This window comes from Cavia porcellus, unplaced genomic scaffold, assembly GCF_034190915.1.
Source record: "Cavia porcellus strain 051 isolate PalLab524CR breed Dunkin Hartley unplaced genomic scaffold, mCavPor4.1 scaffold_21, whole genome shotgun sequence".
Taxonomy (NCBI): domain Eukaryota; kingdom Metazoa; phylum Chordata; class Mammalia; order Rodentia; family Caviidae; genus Cavia; species Cavia porcellus.
In genome coordinates, this window is record NW_026947504.1 from 1,169,200 (window position 1) to 1,192,307 (window position 23,108).

Genomic DNA, 23,108 nt, shown 5'->3' on the forward strand with positions numbered 1-23,108 from the left:
CTGAATGTAATGTAACACACACCCTTACAATGCGCACCACCCCGTGATGTTTTTCTCACTCCTACTAGTGAATGTAATGTAGCACACACCCATACAATGCGCACCACCCCGTGATGTTTTTCTCACTCCTACTAGTGAATGTAATGTAACACACACCCATACAATGCGCACCACCCCGTGATGTTTTTCTCACTCCTACTACTGAATGTAATGTAACACACACCCTTACAATGCGCACCACCCCGTGATGTTTTTCTCACTCCTACTAGTGAATGTAATGTAGCACACACCCATACAATGCGCACCAGCCCGTGATGTTTTTCTCACTCCTACTACTGAATGTAATGTAACACACACCCTTACAATGCGCACCACCCCGTGATGTTTTTCTCACTCCTACTAGTGAATGTAATGTAGCACACACCCATACAATGCGCACCACCCCGTGATGTTTTTCTCACTGCTACTAGTGAATGTAATGTAACACACACCCATACAATGCGCACCACCCCGTGATGTTTTTCTCACTCCTACTAGTGAATGTAATGTAACACACACCCATACAATGGGCACCACCCCGTGATGTTTTTCTCACTCCTACTAGTGAATGTAATGTAACACACACCCATACAATGCGCACCACCCCTTGATGTTTTTCTCACTGCTACTAGTGAATCTAATGTAACACACACCCATACAATGCGCACCACCCCGCGATGTTTTTCAGAAACCTATCCTACATTGCCACTGCATGTTCCCTGTCCTCCCCATGCTGAGCACCCCGCGGTGCTTTTCTCCATCCTACATTGCCACTCACTGCCTATCCTAATTCAGACCCTCCGATTCACACCACCCCGTGATGTTTTTCTCACTCCTAGTAGTGAATGTAATGTAATACACACCCATACAATGCGCACCACCCCGTGATGTTTTTCTCACTCCTACTAGTGAATGTAATGTAACACACACCCGTACAATGCGCACCACCCCGTGATGTTTTTGTCACTCCTACTAGTGAATCTAATGTAACACACACCCATACAATGCACACCGCCCCGTGATATTTTTCTCACTCCTACTAGTGAATGTAATGTAACACACACCCATACAATGCGCACCACCCCGTGATGTTTTTCTCACTCCTACTAGTGAATGTAATGTAACACACACCCATACAATGCGCACCACCCCGTGATGTTTTTCTCACTCCTACTAGTGAATGTAATGTAACACACACCCATACAAAGCGCACCACCGCGTGATGTTTTTCTCACTCCTACTAGTGAATTTAATGTAACACACACAGATATACAATGCGCACCACCCCGTGATGTTTTTCTCACTCCTACTAGTGAATGTAATGTAACACACACCCATACAATGCGCACCACCCCTTGATGTTTTTCTCACTGCTACTAGTGTATCTAATATAACACACACCCATACAATGCGCACCACCTCGCGATGTTTTTCAGAAACCTATCCTACATTGCCACTGCATGTTCCCTGTCTTCCCCATGCTGAGCACCCCGCGGTGCTTTTCTCCATCCTACATTGCCACTCACTGCCTATCCCAATTCAGACCCTCCGATTCATACCACCCCGTGATGTTTTTCTCACTCCTAGTAGTGAATGTAATGTAATACACACCCATAAAATGCGCACCACCCCGTGATGTTTTTCTCACTCCTACTAGTGAATGTAATGTAACACACACCCGTACAATGCGCACCACCCCGTGATGTTTTTGTCACTCCTACTAGTGAATCTAATGTAACACACACCCATACAATGCGCACCGCCCCGTGATCTTTTTCTCACTCCTACTAGTGAATGTAATGTAACACACACCCATACAATGCGCACCACCCCGTGATGTTTTCCTCACTCCTACTAGTGAATGTAATGTAACACCCACCCATACAATGCGCACCACCCCGTGATGTTTTTCTCACTCCTACTAGTGAATGTAATGTAACACACACCCATACAATGCGCACCACCCCGTGATGTTTTTCTCACTGCTACTAGTGAATCTAATGTAACACACACCCATACAATGCGCACCTCCCCGCGATGTTTTTCAGACACCTATCCTACATTGGCACTGCATGTTCCCTGACCTCCCCATGCTGACCACCCCGCGGTGCTTTTCTCCATCCTACATTGCCACTCACTGCCTAACCTAATTCAGACCCTCCGATTCACACCACCCCGTGATGTTTTTCTCACTCCTACTAGTGAATGTAATGTAGCACACACCCATACAATGCGCACCAGCCCGTGATGTTTTTCTCACTCCTACTACTGAATGTAATGTAACACACACCCATACAATGCGCACCACCCCGTGATGTTTTTCTCACTCCTACTACTGAATGTAATGTAACACACACCCATACAATGCGCACCAGCCCGTGATGTTTTTCTCACTCCTACTACTGAATGTAATGTAACACACACCCTTACAATGCGCACCACCCCGTGATGTTTTTCTCACTCCTACTAGTGAATATAATGTAGCACACACCCATACAATGCGCACCACCCCGTGATGAGTTTCTCACTCCTAGTAGTGAATGTAATGTAACACACACCCATACAATGCGCACCACCCCGTGATGTTTTTCTCACTCCTACTAGTGAATGTAATGTAGCACACACCCATAAAATGCGCACCAGCCCGTGATGTTTTTCTCACTCCTACTACTGAATGTAATGTAACACACACCCATACAATGCGCACCAGCCCGTGATGTTTTTCTCACTCCTACTACTGAATGTAATGTAACACACACCGTTACAATGCGCACCACCCCGTGATATTTTTCTCACTCCTACTAGTGAATGTAATGTAGCACACACCCATACAATGCGCACCACCCCGTGATGAGTTTCTCACTCCTAGTAGTGAATGTAATGTAACACACACCCATACAATGCGCACCACCCCGTGATGTTTTTCTCACTCCTACTAGTGAATGTAATGTAGCACACACCCATACAATGCGCACCACCCCGTGATGTTTTTCTCACTCCTACTAGTGAATGTAATGTAACACACACCGATACAATGCGCACCACCCCGTGATGTTTTTCTCACTCCTACTACTGAATGTAATGTAACACACACCCTTACAATGCGCACCACCACGTGATGTTTTTCTCACTCCTACTAGTGAATGTAATGTAGCACACACCCATACAATGCGCACCAGCCCGTGATGTTTTTCTCACTCCTACTACTGAATGTAATGTAACACACACCCTTACAATGCGCACCACCCCGTGATGTTTTTCTCACTCCTAATAGTGAATGTAATGTAACACACACCCATACAATGCGCACCACCCCGTGATGTTTTTCTGACTGCTACTAGTGAATCTAATGTAACACACACCCATACAATGCGCACCACCCCGTGATGTTTTTCTCACTCCTACTAGTGAATGTAATGTAGCACACACCCAGACAATGCGCACCACCCCGTGATGAGTTTCTCACTCCTAGTAGTGAATGTAATGTAACACACACCCATAAAATGCGCACCACCCCGTGATGTTTTTCTCACTCCTACTAGTGAATGTAATGTAGCACACACCCATACAATGCGCACCAGCCCGTGATGTTTTTCTCACTCCTACTACTGAATGTAATGTAACACACACCCTTACAATGCGCACCACCCCGTGATGTTTTTCTCACTCCTACTAGTGAATGTAATGTAGCACACACCCATACAATGCGCACCACCCCGTGATGTTTTTCTCACTCCTACTAGTGAATGTAATGTAACACACACCCATACAATGCGCACCACCCCGTGATGTTTTTCTCACTCCTACTACTGAATGTAATGTAACACACACCCTTACAATGCGCACCACCCCGTGATGTTTTTCTCACTCCTACTAGTGAATGTAATGTAGCACACACCCATACAATGCGCACCAGCCCGTGATGTTTTTCTCACTCCTACTACTGAATGTAATGTAACACACACCCTTACAATGCGCACCACCCCGTGATGTTTTTCTCACTCCTACTAGTGAATGTAATGTAGCACACACCCATACAATGCGCACCACCCCGTGATGTTTTTCTCACTGCTACTAGTGAATCTAATGTAACACACACCCATACAATGCGCACCACCGCGTGATGTTTTTCTCACTCCTACTAGTGAATGTAATGTAACACACACCCATACAATGGGCACCACCCCGTGATGTTTTTCTCACTCCTACTAGTGAATGTAATGTAACACACACCCATACAATGCGCACCACCCCTTGATGTTTTTCTCACTGCTACTAGTGAATCTAATGTAACACACACCCATACAATGCGCACCACCCCGCGATGTTTTTCAGAAACCTATCCTACATTGCCACTGCATGTTCCCTGTCCTCCCCATGCTGAGCACCCCGCGGTGCTTTTCTCCATCCTACATTGCCACTCACTGCCTATCCTAATTCAGACCCTCCGATTCACACCACCCCGTGATGTTTTTCTCACTCCTAGTAGTGAATGTAATGTAATACACACCCATACAATGCGCACCACCCCGTGATGTTTTTCTCACTCCTACTAGTGAAAGTAATGTAACACACACCCGTACAATGCGCACCACCCCGTGATGTTTTTGTCACTCCTACTAGTGAATCTAATGTAACACAAACCCATACAATGCGCACCGCCCCGTGATCTTTTTCTCACTCCTACTAGTGAATGTAATGTAACACACACCCATACAATGCGCACCACCCCGTGATGTTTTTCTCACTCCTACTACTGAATGTAATGTAACACACACCCATACAATGCGCACCACCCCGTGATGTTTTTCTCACTCCTACTACTGAATGTAATGTAACACACACCCATACAATGCGCACCAGCCCGTGATGTTTTTCTCACTCCTACTACTGAATGTAATGTAACACACACCCTTACAATGCGCACCACCCCGTGATGTTTTTCTCACTCCTACTAGTGAATGTAATGTAGCACACACCCATACAATGCACACCACCCCGTGATGAGTTTCTCACTCCTAGTAGTGAATGTAATGTAGCACACACCCATACAATGCGCACCACCCCGTGATGAGTTTCTCACTCCTAGTAGTGAATGTAATGTAACACACACCCATACAATGCGCACCACACCGTGATGTTTTTCTCACTCCTACTAGTGAATGTAATGTAGCACACACCCATACAATGCGCACCAGCCCTTGATGTTTTTCTCACTCCTACTACTGAATGTAATGTAACACACACCCTTACAATGCGCACCACCCCGTGATGTTTTTCTCACTCCTACTAGTGAATGTAATGTAGCACACACCCATACAATTCGCACCACCCCGTGATGTTTTTCTCACTCCTACTAGTGAATGTAATGTAACACACACCCACACAATGCGCACCACCCCGTGATGTTTTTCTCACTCCTACTACTGAATGTAATGTAACACACACCCTTACAATGCGCACCACCCCGTGATGTTTTTCTCACTCCTACTAGTGAATGTAATGTAGCACACACCCATACAATGCGCACCAGCCCGTGATGTTTTTCTCACTCCTACTACTGAATGTAATGTAACACACACCCTTACAATGCGCACCACCCCGTGATGTTTTTCTCACTCCTAATAGTGAATGTAATGTAACACACACCCATACAATGCGCACCACCCCGTGATGTTTTTCTCACTGCTACTAGTGAATCTAATGTAACACACACCCATACAATACGCACCACCCCGCGATGTTTTTCAGAAACCTATCCTACATTGGCACTCCATGTTCCCTGACCTCCCCATGCTGACCACCCCGCGGTGCTTTTCTCCATCCTACATTGCCACTCACTGCCTAACCTAATTCAGACCCTCCGATTCACACCACCCCGTGATGTTTTTCTCACTCCTACTAGTGAATGTAATGTAGCACACACCCATACAATGCGCACCAGCCCGTGATGTTTTTCTCACTCTTACTACTGAATGTAATGTAACACACACCCATACAATGCGCACCACCCCGTGATGTTTTTCTCACTCCTACTACTGAATGTAATGTAACACACACCCATACAATGCACACCAGCCCGTGATGTTTTTCTCACTCCTACTACTGAATGTAATGTAACACACACCCTTACAATGCGCACCACCCCGTGATGTTTTTCTCACTCCTACTAGTGAATGTAATGTAGCACACACCCATACAATGCGCACCACCCCGTGATGAGTTTCTCACTCCTAGTAGTGAATGTAATGTAACACACACCCATACAATGCGCACCACCCCGTGATGTTTTTCTCACTCCTACTAGAGAATGTAATGTAGCACACACCCATACAATGCGCACCAGCCCGTGATGTTTTTCTCACTCCTACTACTATATGTAATGTAACACACACCCATACAATGCGCACCAGCCTGTGATGTTTTTCTCACTCCTACTAGTGAATGTAATGTAACACACACCCTTACAATGCGCACCACCCCGTGATGTTTTTCTCACTCCTACTAGTGAATGTAATGTAGCACACACCCATACAATGCGCACCACCCCGTGATGAGTTTCTCACTCCTAGTAGTGAATGTAATGTAACACACACCCATACAATGCGCACCACCCCGTGATGTTTTTCTCACTCCTACTAGTGAATGTAATGTAGCACACACCCATACAATGCGCACCAGCCCGTGATGTTTTTCTCACTCCTACTACTGAATGTAATGTAACACACACCCTTACAATGCGCACCACCCCGTGATGTTTTTCTCACTCCTACTAGTGAATGTAATGTAGCACACACCCATACAATGCGCACCACCCCGTGATGTTTTTCTCACTCCTACTAGTGAATGTAATGTAACACACACCCATACAATGCGCACCACCCCGTGATGTTTTTCTCACTCCTACTACTGAATGTAATGTAACACACACCCTTACAATGCGCACCACCCCGTGATGTTTTTCTCACTCCTACTAGTGAATGTAATGTAGCACACACCCATACAATGCGCACCAGCCCGTGATGTTTTTCTCACTCCTACTACTGAATGTAATGTAACACACACCCTTACAATGCGCACCACCCCGTGATGTTTTTCTCACTCCTACTAGTGAATGTAATGTAGCACACACCCATACAATGCGCACCACCCCGTGATGTTTTTCTCACTGCTACTAGTGAATGTAATGTAACACACACCCATACAATGCGCACCACCCCGTGATGTTTTTCTCACTCCTACTAGTGAATGTAATGTAACACACACCCATACAATGGGCACCACCCCGTGATGTTTTTCTCACTCCTACTAGTGAATGTAATGTAACACACACCCATACAATGCGCACCACCCCTTGATGTTTTTCTCACTGCTACTAGTGAATCTAATGTAACACACACCCATACAATGCGCACCACCCCGCGATGTTTTTCAGAAACCTATCCTACATTGCCACTGCATGTTCCCTGTCCTCCCCATGCTGAGCACCCCGCGGTGCTTTTCTCCATCCTACATTGCCACTCACTGCCTATCCTAATTCAGACCCTCCGATTCACACCACCCCGTGATGTTTTTCTCACTCCTAGTAGTGAATGTAATGTAATACACACCCATACAATGCGCACCACCCCGTGATGTTTTTCTCACTCCTACTAGTGAATGTAATGTAACACACACCCGTACAATGCGCACCACCCCGTGATGTTTTTGTCACTCCTACTAGTGAATCTAATGTAACACACACCCATACAATGCACACCGCCCCGTGATATTTTTCTCACTCCTACTAGTGAATGTAATGTAACACACACCCATACAATGCGCACCACCCCGTGATGTTTTTCTCACTCCTACTAGTGAATGTAATGTAACACACACCCATACAATGCGCACCACCCCGTGATGTTTTTCTCACTCCTACTAGTGAATGTAATGTAACACACACCCATACAATGCGCACCACCGCGTGATGTTTTTCTCACTCCTACTAGTGAATTTAATGTAACACACACAGATATACAATGCGCACCACCCCGTGATGTTTTTCTCACTCCTACTAGTGAATGTAATGTAACACACACCCATACAATGCGCACCACCCCTTGATGTTTTTCTCACTGCTACTAGTGTATCTAATATAACACACACCCATACAATGCGCACCACCTCGCGATGTTTTTCAGAAACCTATCCTACATTGCCACTGCATGTTCCCTGTCTTCCCCATGCTGAGCACCCCGCGGTGCTTTTCTCCATCCTACATTGCCACTCACTGCCTATCCCAATTCAGACCCTCCGATTCATACCACCCCGTGATGTTTTTCTCACTCCTAGTAGTGAATGTAATGTAATACACACCCATAAAATGCGCACCACCCCGTGATGTTTTTCTCACTCCTACTAGTGAATGTAATGTAACACACACCCGTACAATGCGCACCACCCCGTGATGTTTTTGTCACTCCTACTAGTGAATCTAATGTAACACACACCCATACAATGCGCACCGCCCCGTGATCTTTTTCTCACTCCTACTAGTGAATGTAATGTAACACACACCCATACAATGCGCACCACCCCGTGATGTTTTCCTCACTCCTACTAGTGAATGTAATGTAACACCCACCCATACAATGCGCACCACCCCGTGATGTTTTTCTCACTCCTACTAGTGAATGTAATGTAACACACACCCATACAATGCGCACCACCCCGTGATGTTTTTCTCACTGCTACTAGTGAATCTAATGTAACACACACCCATACAATGCGCACCTCCCCGCGATGTTTTTCAGACACCTATCCTACATTGGCACTGCATGTTCCCTGACCTCCCCATGCTGACCACCCCGCGGTGCTTTTCTCCATCCTACATTGCCACTCACTGCCTAACCTAATTCAGACCCTCCGATTCACACCACCCCGTGATGTTTTTCTCACTCCTACTAGTGAATGTAATGTAGCACACACCCATACAATGCGCACCAGCCCGTGATGTTTTTCTCACTCCTACTACTGAATGTAATGTAACACACACCCATACAATGCGCACCACCCCGTGATGTTTTTCTCACTCCTACTACTGAATGTAATGTAACACACACCCATACAATGCGCACCAGCCCGTGATGTTTTTCTCACTCCTACTACTGAATGTAATGTAACACACACCCTTACAATGCGCACCACCCCGTGATGTTTTTCTCACTCCTACTAGTGAATATAATGTAGCACACACCCATACAATGCGCACCACCCCGTGATGAGTTTCTCACTCCTAGTAGTGAATGTAATGTAACACACACCCATACAATGCGCACCACCCCGTGATGTTTTTCTCACTCCTACTAGTGAATGTAATGTAGCACACACCCATAAAATGCGCACCAGCCCGTGATGTTTTTCTCACTCCTACTACTGAATGTAATGTAACACACACCCATACAATGCGCACCAGCCCGTGATGTTTTTCTCACTCCTACTACTGAATGTAATGTAACACACACCGTTACAATGCGCACCACCCCGTGATATTTTTCTCACTCCTACTAGTGAATGTAATGTAGCACACACCCATACAATGCGCACCACCCCGTGATGAGTTTCTCACTCCTAGTAGTGAATGTAATGTAACACACACCCATACAATGCGCACCACCCCGTGATGTTTTTCTCACTCCTACTAGTGAATGTAATGTAGCACACACCCATACAATGCGCACCACCCCGTGATGTTTTTCTCACTCCTACTAGTGAATGTAATGTAACACACACCGATACAATGCGCACCACCCCGTGATGTTTTTCTCACTCCTACTACTGAATGTAATGTAACACACACCCTTACAATGCGCACCACCCCGTGATGTTTTTCTCACTCCTACTAGTGAATGTAATGTAGCACACACCCATACAATGCGCACCAGCCCGTGATGTTTTTCTCACTCCTACTACTGAATGTAATGTAACACACACCCTTACAATGCGCACCACCCCGTGATGTTTTTCTCACTCCTAATAGTGAATGTAATGTAACACACACCCATACAATGCGCACCACCCCGTGATGTTTTTCTGACTGCTACTAGTGAATCTAATGTAACACACACCCATACAATGCGCACCACCCCGCGATGTTTTTCAGAAACCTATCCTACATTGGCACTGCATGTTCCCTGACCTCCCCATGCTGACCACCCCGCGGTGCTTTTCTCCATCCTACATTGCCACTCACTGCCTAACCTAATTCAGACCCTCCGATTCACACCACCGCGTGATGTTTTTCTCACTCCTACTAGTGAATGTAATGTAGCACACACCCATACAATGCGCACCAGCCCGTGATGTTTTTCTCACTCCTACTACTGAATGTAATGTAACACACACCCATACAATGCGCACCACCCCGTGATGTTTTTCTCACTCCTACTACTGAATGTAATGTAACACACACCCATACAATGCGCACCAGCCCGTGATGTTTTTCTCACTCCTACTACTGAATGTAATGTAACACACACCCTTACAATGCGCACCACCCCGTGATGTTTTTCTCACTCCTACTAGTGAATGTAATGTAGCACACACCCATACAATGCGCACCACCCCGTGATGAGTTTCTCACTCCTAGTAGTGAATGTAATGTAACACACACCCATACAATGCGCACCACCCCGTGATGTTTTTCTCACTCCTACTAGTGAATGTAATGTAGCACACACCCATACAATGCGCACCACCCCGTGATGTTTTTCTCACTCCTACTACTGAATGTAATGTAACACACACCCATACAATGCGCACCACCCCGTGATGTTTTTCTCACTCCTACTAGTGAATGTAATGTAGCACACACCCATACAATGCGCACCACCCCGTGATGTTTTTCTCACTCCTACTAGTGAATGTAATGTAACACACACCCATACAATGCGCACCACCCCTTGATGTTTTTCTCACTGCTACTAGTGAATCTAATGTAACACACACCCATACAATGCGCACACCCCGCGATGTTTTTCAGAAACCTATCCTACATTGCCACTGCATGTTCCCTGTCCTCCCCATGCTGAGCACCCCGCGGTGCTTTTCTCCATCCTACATTGCCACTCACTGCCTATCCTAATACAGACCCTCCGATTCACACCACCCCGTGATGTTTTTCTCACTCCTAGTAGTGAATGTAATGTAATACACACCCATACAATGCGCACCACCCCGTGATGTTTTTCTCACTCCTACTAGTGAATGTAATGTAACACACACCCGTACAATGCGCACCACCCCGTGATGTTTTTGTCACTCCTACTAGTGAATCTAATGTAACACACACCCATACAATGCGCACCGCCCCGTGATCTTTTTCTCACTCCTACTAGTGAATGTAATGTAACACACACCCATACAATGCGCGCCACCCCGTGATGTTTTTCTCACTCCTACTAGTGAATGTAATGTAACACACACCCATACAATGCGCACCATCCCGTGATGTTTTTCTCACTCCTACTAGTGAATGTAATGTAACACACACCCATACAATGCGCACCACCCCGTGATGTTTTTCTCACTGCTACTAGTGAATCTAATGTAACACACACCCATACAATGCGCACCACCCCGCGATGTTTTTCAGAAACCTATCCTACATTGGCACTGCATGTTCCCTGACCTCCCCATGCTGACCACCCCGCGGTGCTTTTCTCCATCCTACATTGCCACTCACTGCCTAACCTAATTCAGACCCTCCGATTCACACCACCCCGTGATGTTTTTCTCACTCCTACTAGTGAATGTAATGTAGCACACACCCATACAATGCACACCAGCCCGTGATGTTTTTCTCACTCCTACTACTGAATGTAATGTAACACACACCCATACAATGCGCACCACCCCGTGATGTTTTTCTCACTCCTACTACTGAATGTAATGTAACACACACCCATACAATGCGCACCAGCCCGTGATGTTTTTCTCACTCCTACTACTGAATGTAATGTAACACACACCCTTACAATGCGCACCACCCCGTGATGTTTTTCTCACTCCTACTAGTGAATATAATGTAGCACACACCCATACAATGCGCACCACCCCGTGATGAGTTTCTCACTCCTAGTAGTGAATGTAATGTAACACACACCCATACAATGCGCACCACCCCGTGATGTTTTTCTCACTCCTACTAGTGAATGTAATGTAGCACACACCCATACAATGCGCACCAGCCCGTGATGTTTTTCTCACTCCTACTACTGAATGTAATGTAACACACACCCATACAATGCGCACCAGCCCGTGATGTTTTTCTCACTCCTACTACTGAATGTAATGTAACACACACCGTTACAATGCGCACCACCCCGTGATATTTTTCTCACTCCTACTAGTGAATGTAATGTAGCACACACCCATACAATGCGCACCACCCCGTGATGAGTTTCTCACTCCTAGTAGTGAATGTAATGTAACACACACCCATACAATGCGCACCACCCCGTGATGTTTTTCTCACTCCTACTAGTGAATGTAATGTAGCACACACCCATACAATGCGCACCACCCCGTGATGTTTTTCTCACTCCTACTAGTGAATGTAATGTAACACACACCCATACAATGCGCACCACCCCGTGATGTTTTTCTCACTCCTACTACTGAATGTAATGTAACACACACCCTTACAATGCGCACCACCCCGTGATGTTTTTCTCACTCCTACTAGTGAATGTAATGTAGCACACACCCATACAATGCGCACCAGCCCGTGATGTTTTTCTCACTCCTACTACTGAATGTAATGTAACACACACCCTTACAATGCACACCACCCCGTGATGTTTTTCTCACTGCTAATAGTGAATGTAATGTAACACACACCCATACAATGCGCACCACCCCGTGATGTTTTTCTGACTGCTACTAGTGAATCTAATGTAACACACACCCATACAATGCGCACCACCCCGCGATGTTTTTCAGAAACCTATCCTACATTGGCACTGCATGTTCCCTGACCTAACCATGCTGACCACCCCGCGGTGCTTTTCTCCATCCTACATTGCCACTCACTGCCTAACCTAATTCAGACCCTCCGATTCACACCACCGCGTGATGTTTTTCTCACTCCTACTAGTGAATGTAATGTAGCACACACCCATACAATGCGCACCAGCCCGTGATGTTTTTCTCACTCCTACTACTGAATGTAATGTAACACACACCCATACAATGCGCACCACCCCGTGATGTTTTTCTCACTCCTACTACTGAATGTAATGTAACACACACCCATACAATGCGCACCAGCCCGTGATGTTTTTCTCACTCCTACTACTGAATGTAATGTAACACACACCCTTACAATGCGCACCACCCCGTGATGTTTTTCTCACTCCTACTAGTGAATGTAATGTAGAACACACCCATACAATGCGCACCACACCGTGATGAGTTTCTCACTCCTAGTAGTGAATGTAATGTAACACACACCCATACAATGCGCACCACCCCGTGATGTTTTTCTCACTCCTACTAGTGAATGTAATGTAGCACACACCCATACAATGCGCACCAGCCCGTGATGTTTTTCTCACTCCTACTACTGAATGTAATGTAACACACACCCATACAATGCGCACCACCCCGTGATGTTTTTCTCACTCCTACTAGTGAATGTAATGTAACACACACCCTTACAATGCGCACCACCCCGTGATGTTTTTCTCACTCCTACTAGTGAATGTAATGTAGCACACACCCATACAATGCTCACCACCCCGTGATGAGTTTCTCACTCCTAGTAGTGAATGTAATGTAACACACACCCATACAATGCGCACCACCCCGTGATGTTTTTCTCACTCCTACTAGTGAATGTAATGTAACACACACCCATACAATGCGCACCACCCCGTGATGTTTTTCTCACTGCTACTAGTGAATCTAATGTAACACACACCCATACAATGCGCACCACCCTGCGATGTTTTTCAGAAACCTATCCTACATTGGCACTGCATGTTCCCTGACCTCCCCATGCTGACCACCCCGCGGTGCCTTTCTCCATCCTACATTGCCACTCACTGCCTAACCTAATTCAGACCCTCCGATTCACACCACCCCGTGATGTTTTTCTCACTCCTACTAGTGAATGTAATGTAGCACACACCCATACAATGCGCTCTAGCCCGTGATGTTTTCTCACCCCTACTACTGAATGTAATGTAACACACACCCATACAAAGCGCACCACCCCGTGATGTTTTTCTCACTCCTACTACTGAATGTAATGTAACACACACCCATACAATGCGCACCAGCCCGTGATGTTTTTCTCACTCCTACTACTGAATGTAATGTAACACACACCCTTACAATGCGCACCACCCCGTGATGTTTTTCTCACTCCTACTAGTGAATGTAATGTAGCACACACCCATACAATGCGCACCACCCCGTGATGAGTTTCTCACTCCTAGTAGTGAATGTAATGTAACACACACCCATACAATGCCCACCACCCCGTGATGTTTTTCTCACTCCTACTAGTGAATGTAATGTAGCACACACCCATACAATGCGCACCAGCCCGTGATGTTTTTCTCACTCCTACTACTGAATGTAATGTAACACACACCCATACAATGCGCACCAGCCCGTGATGTTTTTCTCACTCCTACTACTGAATGTAATGTAACACACACCCTTACAATGCGCACCACCCCGTGATATTTTTCTCACTCCTACTAGTGAATGTAATGTAGCACACACCCATACAATGCGCACCACCCCGTGATGAGTTTCTCACTCCTAGTAGTGAATGTAATGTAACACACACCCATACAATGCGCACCACACCGTGATGTTTTTCTCACTCCTACTAGTGAATGTAATGTAGCACACACCCATACAATGCGCACCAGCCCGTGATGTTTTTCTCACTCCTACTACTGAATGTAATGTAACACACACCCTTACAATGCGCACCACCCCGTGATGTTTTTCTCACTCCTACTAGTGAATGTAATGTAGCACACACCCATACAATGCGCACCACCCCGTGATGTTTTTCTCACTCCTACTAGTGAATGTAATGTAACACACACCCATACAATGCACACCACCCCGTGATGTTTTTCTCACTCCTACTAGTGAATGTAATGTAGCACACACCCATACAATCTGCACCAGCCCGTGATGTTTTTCTCACTCCTACTACTGAATGTAATGTAACACACACCCTTACAATGGGCACCACCCCGTGATGTTTTTCTCACTCCTACTAGTGAATGTAATGTAGCACACACCCATACAATGCGCACCACCCCGTGATGTTTTTCTCACTCCTACTAGTGAATGTAATGTAACACACACCCATACAATGCGCACCACCCCGTGATGTTTTTCTCACTCCTACTAGTGAATGTAATGTAGCACACACCCATACAATGCGCACCAGCCCGTGATGTTTTTCTCACTCCTACTACTGAATGTAATGTAACACACACCCTTACAATGCGCACCACCCCGTGATGTTTTTCTCACTCCTACTAGTGAATGTAATGTAGCACACACCCATACAATGCGCACCACCCCGTGATGTTTTTCTCACTCCTACTACTGAATGTAATGTAACACACACCCTTACAATGCGCACCACCCCGTGATGTTTTTCTCACTCCTACTAGTGAATGTAATGTAGCACACACCCATACAATGCGCACCAGCCCGTGATGTTTTTCTCACTCCTACTACTGAATGTAATGTAACACACACCCTTACAATGCGCACCACCCCGTGATATTTTTCTCACTCCTACTAGTGAATGTAATGTAGCACACACCCATACAATGCGCACCACCCCGTGATGAGTTTCTCACTCCTAGTAGTGAATGTAATGTAACACACACCCATACAATGCGCACCACACCGTGATGTTTTTCTCACTCCTACTAGTGAATGTAATGTAGCACACACCCATACAATGCGCACCAGCCCGTGATGTTTTTCTCACTCCTACTACTGAATGTAATGTAACACACACCCTTACAATGCGCACCACCCCGTGATGTTTTTCTCACTCCTACTAGTGAATGTAATGTAGCACACACCCATACAATGCGCACCACCCCGTGATGTTTTTCTCACTCCTACTAGTGAATGTAATGTAACACACACCCATACAATGCGCACCACCCCGTGATGTTTTTCTCACTCCTACTAGTGAATGTAATGTAGCACACACCCATACAATGCGCACCAGCCCGTGATGTTTTTCTCACTCCTACTACTGAATGTAATGTAACACACACCCTTACAATGCGCACCACCCCGTGATGTTTTTCTCACTCCTACTAGTGAATGTAATGTAGCACACACCCATACAATGCGCACCACCCCGTGATGTTTTTCTCACTCCTACTAGTGAATGTAATGTAACACACACCCATACAATGCGCACCACCCCGTGATGTTTTTCTCACTCCTACTAGTGAATGTAATGTAGCACACACCCATACAATGCGCACCAGCCCGTGATGTTTTTCTCACTCCTACTACTGAATGTAATGTAACACACACCCTTACAATGCGCACCACCCCGTGATGTTTTTCTCACTCCTACTAGTGAATATAATGTAGCACACACCCATACAATGCGCACCACCCCGTGATGTTTTTCTCACTCCTACTAGTGAATGTAATGTAACACACACCCATACAATGCGCACCACCCCGTGATGTTTTTCTCACTGCTACTAGTGAATGTAATGTAACACACACCCATACAATGCGCAGCACCCCGTGATGTTTTTCTCACTCCTACTAGTGAATATAATGTAACACACACCCATACAATGCACACCACCCCGTGATGTTTTTCTCACTCCTAATAGTGAATGTAATGTTACACACACCCATACAATGCGCACCACCCCGTGATGTTTTTCTCACTCCTACTAGTGAATGTAATGTAACACACACCCATACAATGCGCACCACCCCGTGATGTTTTTCTCACTGCTACTAGTGAATGTAATGTAACACACACCCATACAATGCGCAGCACCCCGTGATGTTTTTCTCACTCCTACTAGTGAATATAATGTAACACACACCCATACAATGCACACCACCCCGTGATGTTTTTCTCACTCCTAATAGTGAATGTAATGTTACACACACCCATACAATGCGCACCACCCCGTGATGTTTTTCTCACTCCTACTAGTGAATGTAATGTAACACACACCCATACAATGCGCACCACCCCGTGATGTTTTTCTCACTGCTACTAGTGAATCTAATGTAACACACACCCATACAATGCACACCACCCCGCGATGTTTTTCAGAAACCTATCCTACATTGGCACTGCATGTTCCCTGACCTCCCCATGCTGACCACCCCGCGGTGCTTTTCTCCATCCTACATTGCCACTCACTGCCTAACCTAATTCAGCCCCTCCGATTCACACCACGCCGTGATGTTTTTCTCACTCCTACTAGTGAATGTAATGTAACACACACCCATACAATGCGCACCACCACGTGATGAGTTTCTCACTCCTAGTAGTGAATGTAATGTAACACACACCCATACAATGCGCACCACCCCGTGATGTTTTTCTCACTCCTACTAGTGAATGTAATGTAGCACACACCCATACAATGCGCACCAGCCCGTGATGTTTTTCTCACTCCTACTACTGAATGTAATGTAACACACACCCTTACAATGCGCACCACCCCGTGATGTTTTTCTCACTCCTACTAGTGAATGTAATGTAGCACACACCCATACAATGCGAACTAGCCCGTGATGTTTTTCTCCTCCTACTAGTGAATGTAATGTAACACACACCCATACAATGCGCACCACCCCGTGATGTTTTTCTCACTGCTACTAGTGAATGTAATGTAACACACACCCATACAATGCGCAGCACCCCGTGATGTTTTTCTCACTCCTACTAGTGAATGTAATGTAACACACACCCATACAATGCGCACCACCCCGTGATGTTTTTCTCACTCCTAATAGTGAATGTAATGTAACACACACCCATACAATGCGCAGCACCCCGTGATGTTTTTCTCACTCCTACTAGTGAATGTAATGTAACACACACCCATACAATGCGCTCCACCCCGTGATGTTTTTCTCACTGCTACTAGTGAATCTAATGTAACACACACCCATACAATGCGCACCACCCCGCGATGTTTTTCAGAAACCTATCCTACATTGCCACTGCATGTTCCCTGACCTCCCCATGCTGACCACCCCGCCGTGCTTTTCTCCATCCTACATTGCCACTCACTGCCTAACCTAATTCAGACCCTCCGATTCACACCACCCCGTGATGTTTTTCTCACTCCTACTAGTGAATGTAATGTAACACACACCCATACAATGCGCACCACCCCGTGATGAGTTTCTCACTCCTAGTAGTGAATGTAATGTAGCACACACCCATACAATGCGCACCACCCCGCGATGTTTTTCAGAAACCTATCCTACATTGCCACTGCATGTTCCCTGACCTCCCCATGCTGACCACCCCGGGGTGCTTTTCTCCATCCTACATTGCCACTCACTGACTATCCTAATTCACACCCTCCGATTCACACCACCCCGTGATGTTCTTCTCACTCCTACTAGTGAATGTAATGTAACACACACCCATACAATGCGCACCACCTCGTGATGTATTTCTCACTCCTAATAGTGAATGTAATGTAACACACACCCATACAATGCGCACCACCCCGTGATGTTTTTCTCACTCCTACTAGTGAATGTAATGTAACACACACCCATACAATGCGCACCACCCCGTGATGTTTTTCTCACTCCTATTAGTGAATGTAATGTAACACACACCCATACAATGCGCACCACCCCGTGATGTGTTTCTCACTCCTACTAGTGAATGTAATGTAACACACACCCATACAATGCGCACCACCCCGTGATGATTTTCTCACTCCTACTAGTGAATGTAATGTAACACACACCCATACAATGCGCACCACCCCGTGATGTTTTTCTCACTCCTACTAGTGAATGTAATGTAGCACACACCCATACAATGCACACCACCCCGTGATGTTTTTCTCACTCCTACTAGTGAATGTAATGTAACACACACCCATACAATGCGCACCACCCCGTGATGTTTTTCTCACTCCTACTAGTGAATGTAATGTAACACACACCCATACATTGCGCACCACCGCGTGATGTTTTTCTCACTCCTAATAGTGAATGTAATGTAACACACACCCATACAATGCGCACCACCCCGTGATGTTTTTCTCACTCCTACTAGTGAATGTAATGTAACACACACCCATACAATGCGCACCACCCCGTGATGTTTTTCTCACTGCTACTAGTGAATCTAATGTAACACACACCCATACAATGCGCACCACCCCGCGATGTTTTTCAGAAACCTATCCTACATTGGCACTGCATGTTCCCTGACCTCCCCATGCTGACCACCCCGCGGTGCTTTTCTCCATCCTACATTGCCACTCACTGCCTAACCTAATTCAGACCCTCCGATTCACACCACCCCATGATGTTTTTCTCACTCCTACTAGTGAATGTAATGTAACACACACCCATACAATGCGCACCACCCCGTGATGTTTTTCTCACTCCTACTACTGAATGTAATGTAGCACACACCCATACAATGCGCACCAGCCCGTGATGTTTTTCTCACTCCTACTACTGAATGTAATGTAACACACACCCATACAATGCGCACCACCCCGTGATGTTTTTCTCACTCCTACTACTGAATGTAATGTAACACACACCCATACAATGCGCACCAGCCCGTGATGTTTTTCTCACTCCTACTACTGAATGTAATGTAACACACACCCTTACAATGCGCACCACCCCGTGATGTTTTTCTCACTCCTACTAGTGAATGTAATGTAGCACACACCCATACAATGCGCACCACCCCGTGATGAGTTTCTCACTCCTAGTAGTGAATGTAATGTAACACACACCCATACAATGCGCACCACCCCGTGATGTTCTTCTCACTCCTACTAGTGAATGTAATGTAGCACAAACCCATACAATGCGCACCAGCCCGTGATGTTTTTCTCACTCCTACTACTGAATGTAATGTAACACACACCCTTACAATGCGCACCACCCCGTGATGTTCTTCTCACTCCTACTAGTGAATGTAATGTAGCACACACCCATACAATGCGCACCACCCCGTGATGTTTTTCTCACTCCTACTAGTGAATGTAATGTAACACACACCCATACAATGCGCACCACCCCGTGATGTTTTTCTCACTGCTACTAGTGAATGTAATGTAACACACACCCATACAATGCGCAGCACCCCGTGATATTTTTCTCACTCCTACTAGTGAATGTAATGTAACACACACCCATACAATGCGCACCACCCCGTGATGTTTTTCTCACTCCTAATAGTGAATGTAATATAACACACACCCATACAATGCGCACCACCCCGTGATGTTTTTCTCACTCCTACTAGTGAATGTAATGTAACACACACCCATACAATGCGCACCACCCCGTGATGTTTTTCTCACTGCTACTAGTGAATCTAATGTAACACACACCCATACAATGCGCACCACCCCGTGATGTTTTTCTCACTCCTACTAGTGAATGTAATGTAACACACACCCATACAATGCGCACCACCCCGTGATGTTTTTCTCACTGCTACTAGTGAATCTAATGTAACACACACCCATACAATGCGCACCACCCCGTGATGTTTTTCTCACTCCTACTACTGAATGTAATGTAACACACACCCATAAAATGCGCACCAGCCCGTGATGTTTTTCTCACTCCTACTACTGAATGTAATGTAACACACACCTTTACAATGCGCACCACCCCGTGATGTTTTTCTCACTCCTACTAGTGAATGTAATGTAGCACACACCCATACAATGCGCACCACCCCGTGATGAGTTTCTCACTCCTAGTAGTGAATGTAATGTAACACACACCCATACAATGCGCACCACCCCGTGATGTTTTTCTCACTCCTACTAGTGAATGTAATGTAGCACACACCCATACAATGCGCACCAGCCCGTGATTTTTTTCTCAATCCTACTACTGAATGTAATGTAACACACACCCATACAATGCGCACCAGCCCGTGATGTTTTTCTCACTCCTACTACTGAATGTAATGTAACACACACCCTTACAATGCGCACCACCCCGTGATGTTTTTCTCACTCCTACTAGTGAATGTAATGTAGCACACACCCATACAATGCGCACCACCCCGTGATGAGTTTCTCACTCCTAGTAGTGAATGTAATGTAACACACACCCATACAATGCGCACCACCCCGTGATGTTTTTCTCACTCCTACTAGTGAATGTAATGTAGCACACACCCATACAATGCACACCAGCCCGTGATGTATTTCTCACTCCTACTACTGAATGTAATGTAATACACACCCTTACAATGCGCACCACCCCGTGATGTTTTTCTCACTCCTACTAGTGAATGTAATGTAGCACACACCCATACAATGCTCACCACCCCGCGATGTTTTTCTCACTCATACTAGTGAATGTAATGTAACACACACCCATACAATGCGCACCACCCCGTGATGTTTTTCTCACTCCTACTACTGAATGTAATGTAACACACACCCTTACAATGCGCACCACCCCGTGATGTTTTTCTCACTCCTACTAGTGAATGTAATGTAGCACACACCCATACAATGCGCACTAGCCCGTGATGTTTTTCTCACTCCTACTACTGAATGTAATGTAACACACACCCTTACAATGCGCACCACCCCGTGATGTTTTTCTCACTCCTACTAGTGTATGTAATGTAACACACACCCATACAATGCGCACCACCCCGTGATGTTTTTCTCACTGCTACTAGTGAATGTAATGTAACACACACCCATACAATGTGCAGCACCCCGTGATGTTTTTCTCACTCCTACTAGTGAATGTAATGTAACACACACCCATACAATGCGCACCACCCCGTGATGTTTTTCTCACTCCTAATAGTGAATGTAATGTAACACACACCCTTACAATGCGCACGACCCCGTGATGTTTTTCTCACTCCTACTAGTGTATGTAATGTAACACACACTCATACAATGCGCACCACCCCGTGATGTTTTTCTCACTGCTACTAGTGAATCTAATGTAACACACACCCATACAATGCGCATCACCCCGCGATGTTTTTCAGAAACCTATCCTACATTGGCACTGCATGTTCCCTGACCTCCCCATGCTGACCACCCCGCGGTGCATTTCTCCATCCTACATTGCCACTCACTGCCTAACCTAATTCAGACCCTCTGATTCACACCACCCCGTGATGTTTTTCTCACTCCTACTAGTGAATGTAATGTAACACACACCCATACAATGCGCACCACCCCGTGATGTTTTTCTCACTCCTACTAGTGAATGTAATGTAACACACACCCATACAATGCGCACCACCCCGTGATGTTTTTCTCACTCCTACTAGTGAATGTAATGTAACACACCCCCATACAATGCGCACCACCCCGTGATGTTTTTCTCACTCTTACTAGTGAATGTAATGTAACACACACCCATACAATGCGCACCACCCCGTGATGTTTTTCTCACTCCTATTAGTGAATGTAATGTAACACAAACCCATACAATGAGCACCAGCCCGTGATGCTTTTCTCACTCCTATTAGTGAATGTAATGTAACACACACCCTTACAATGCGCACCACCCCGTGATGTTTTTCTCACTCCTACTAGTGAATGTAATGTAACACACACCCATACAATGTGCACCACCCCGTGATGTTTTTCTCACTCCTACTAGTGAATGTAATGTAACACACACCCATACAATGCGCACCACCCCGCGATGTTTTTCAGAAACCTATCCTACATTACCCCTGCATGTTCCCTGACATCCCCATGCTGACCACCCCGCGGTGCTTTTCTCCATCCTACATTGCCACTCACTGTCTGTCCTAATTCAGA